The 3,724-nt window shown below is 33.5% G+C and overlaps 1 pseudogene; it reads right to left on the bottom strand.

The window, feature by feature from the left end:
- Window positions 1-298: 298 nt before the first annotated feature.
- On the bottom strand, window positions 299-3,353 carry LOC107846313 (annotated as a pseudogene).
- Between the last annotated feature and the right edge of the window lie 371 nt (window positions 3,354-3,724).

Below are 3,724 nucleotides of genomic sequence, written 5' to 3'. Positions count from 1 at the left end.
ATTCTTATAATACCCAATATTCATATAAAAAAAGCCACATATATATAGATAGCAAAATCTTCTTATAATATCCAACATGCATATAAAAGAATCCATATATATAGATAGAAAAAGTCTAAACATCCTCAATACCAAACATAGCAACATCTAAATACATAAGTATGTCCAAAACATCCTCAATACCTACATCCATCAAGTGTAATTTTTTGTTGCACAATTTTAAACGTTTCAACAAAATAGACCATCAAAAACCAACAAAATAGACCATCAAAAATCAATGCACTGATCATCAAAAGTATCACAACTGATCAAGATCATTGCAATCATCATTTAAGGAATCAAAATCGTCCAAAGGAGTAGACGGAGGTGTGACAACTAATCGTGAAGAAACCAACTTATGTACCTCTTCAATGACAATAGGAAAAAATTGATTTTTAAGTGCGGGAATCAATCGCTTCACAAACTCCTCCAAATCCGAATCTGCAGCTGGTACCAATTCATGTGAAGCTGAAGATAAAGTCTTTCCATAAGAAATACATAGAGTTTGGCTGTAGTAGCCTTTGGCTTCAGATCCAAGACCAAATACTCTTCGCTTCTTTTCTCCTCCGGCAACTTGGTAATATGCTTCAATTTGATCAATAATAAATTCTGATAATGTTTTTTCTTGTAATATTTCTTCAAATCTTTCCTGTAATAGTGGAAGTCAAATTATAACGGATTGTACTTACAAATGATTAGATACCAAAAAGTACTTTAAACTAAAAAATGAGAATTAAGTAAACTACTACATTAAAATTTAATCTTACATGGATGATTCGGGAACTTTCATCAATGAAAGATTTTCCATCATGAACATATGTGTGAACATGCAAATGTAACTCACTTGGTGTTGGATCTCGACCCATTTCAGCAGCCTATAAAAAAGAAGGGTTTAGCATTGTACTAGAACAAAACTGCTGGAACATTTCATGTAAGCCAAAAATATTTGTAAAGCCATAATTCAAGTGGAACATAGTTGGTCATCAGGTAAATATTATTAGTATCGTGGTTAGAACTATGTTATCCAATTTACATTGCTCTTACTAAGCAATGACTGGAAAGAGATTGTTGAATTTCATTGCATCAAAATTACTGAGAACATATGCTAATAATGAACATTTGGAAATTTCCAGTCAAATTCCAGTGTGAAGGTTATATAAGATGAAAACCAATCACATAAAATAGACAAGTAATTTCCAGAATCATAAGGTCTTGATTCTACCCAATACATCTCGAAGAACATGTAAATATACGAATCCTCAGTAATATACCACTTTACGACATATAAGCACAGTTTACATTACAATTTTTCAGGTTACAAGACAACAACAGAACACAACATACCAAATACAACACAGGAGACAGAAACAGTGAGAAGTGATCAACATTTGAGATAAACAGTAAACAGAAACGCAACAATAGCATAACGTTGAACTAAGTTTAGACTATCTCACAACAAATTACAGTTTAATACTTGAAATATATAATTACAAGTCTTTTTCGGTACTCTTCAATTGAGATAGATCCTCCCGTGTGAGTTCCAACAATGACTTCTTTGCCTCCATGATGATTCTGTGCATTTATTTTGGACTTTTCAACACACTTTGGATCTGCCCAAAGTCGCTGCTAGCTTTCCCAGACATCTTCATGTATAAAATCTTGCCTAATCCCTTTCTCTTTGATTTTAGAAATGAAATTTTTATACACAGTTGCTGCCTTACTCTGCCAGTGTTTCTATACTGCAGCATCAGTAATGAAAGAATCCCAATAGAAGTGTTTCTGAAATAAATTTCTAAGATAATACATTAATATCGTATTTATAAAAATGAGTACAATTTACAAAAACAATTATGATGAAGATGTATACCTTGAATTCCCCAAAATAGCCATCTTTTATGTCACATGAGACACCCTTCCAATTGACTCCATTGTGATCAAGTTTACTTTTGAAAGACTCGTGTATCTTATTGGATCATGATTTAGAAGGTTGCAATCTGTATCAATGTGAAGACATTATTTAGAGGTTACTATAAATAAAAAATAATATATAATAATAATAGACAAGAAATGGACTAACCCTGCAGAAGTTATAGTAACAAGGATCCGCACATGGCTCTGACTAGAATTACTTTCTCCATTTGTGTTGCTACGAGATATGTCCTCACCTACTTGGTTGGTTTGTGAAAACATACCTACAGTTATTGGGTTGGTCTGATTTGGAGTAGTAAGAGATGTACTACCATGATTAGAAGTTGGAGCACCTACGCCACCAGCTGTTTGTGGCGTAACTGTAGGAGTGGGAATAGTAGGCATGTTTGCAGTACGAATAGGCATATTAATCCTAGATGCTGACTTGCCCGCATGCCCTATGCTTCCTCGACCTGTACCTCTTCCTCGAGTCATAGCTATTAAAAAAATTATACTTGTTAAAGTGGAAAGAAGATGCAAATTTTGCACAAAAAGTCACAACATCATATAATATTCTAATTTTGAAATCCTATCCAACAAAATAGCTCACAACAACATACCTCACTATCATTCTGGAATCCCATGTAACATTGGAATACTCACAATAAGAACCAAGAACAGATCAAGAACCACCAACATAATAAGAACCACCAAAATACTCACAACAAGAACCACCAACAGATCAAGAATCACCAATAGAACTACCAAAATACAACCAAATACTCCCATTGTAATTCTTTCCATAAGAACTCTTCCCAAATGAAGAACCAACAACAGAACAAAAAACACCAACAGAATCACCAAAATACTCACAACAAGAACCACCAACAGATCATGAACTACCAACAGAACCACCAAAATGCTACAGAATACTCCCATTGTAATTTTGTCCACAAGAACTCTCAAATAAAGAACCAACAACAAATCATCAACCAGAAAAAAATAAAACATATACATATATATATATGTGTAGACAGAAAGCAGATCAGAAGTTGATTATGTTCAACCATTTTCAAGGATGAAGTCGATTGGTTAAGACGCTCACCTATTTGGTTTCTTAGAGTAGATGCACCTTCTCTTGTTCTGTTGATCTGATTTAGAGCAGTCGGAGATAATTCAGGAGTTGTATGGTTGCTACCATCACCAAAAGTTTAAACCGTTGATCTAATTTGAGAAATCAATGGTTGAACTTGATTTGTATTATTTTGACTACCTATGACATCAGCTTGAGAAGTAACAATAGTAGGAGTAGGAACAGTAGGTACGTTTGCAGTAACATCATTATTACTCCTAACTACAGACTTGCCTCCACACCTTGTGCTTTCGCGACCTCGACCTTTAGCCATATCTATAAAAAACTGTATTAGTTAAAGTGTAAATAATATGAAAACATAATAATATCAAGAGAAGCAAACAACAATATATAGATAAGGTATTAGAAAATGTAAAAGCACAGTTGTAGCCTAAAAAAATGAATGAGAAATGAAAGAGTCAAAAATTGAGAAGTAGAGCATAAAACCAGTTGAAGCAACAAGTTTTGTGTAAACAACGAGACAAATAAAATGATACTAGTTCGACAAAATGGCTACTCACAAAATAAAAATAAAATACAATAGAATATTTTTTGTCAAGCACTAATCGCTATCTGTGTCTTCTTCCAAATCTTCCTCTTCAGTTTCCTCAGTTTCATACTTTTCTTCTGTAGCATCCTTTTGGT

This window comes from Capsicum annuum, chromosome 11 (genome assembly GCF_002878395.1).
Source record: "Capsicum annuum cultivar UCD-10X-F1 chromosome 11, UCD10Xv1.1, whole genome shotgun sequence".
In the NCBI taxonomy this organism is placed as follows: domain Eukaryota; kingdom Viridiplantae; phylum Streptophyta; class Magnoliopsida; order Solanales; family Solanaceae; genus Capsicum; species Capsicum annuum.
This window is presented reverse-complemented; position numbering and strand designations above follow the sequence as displayed.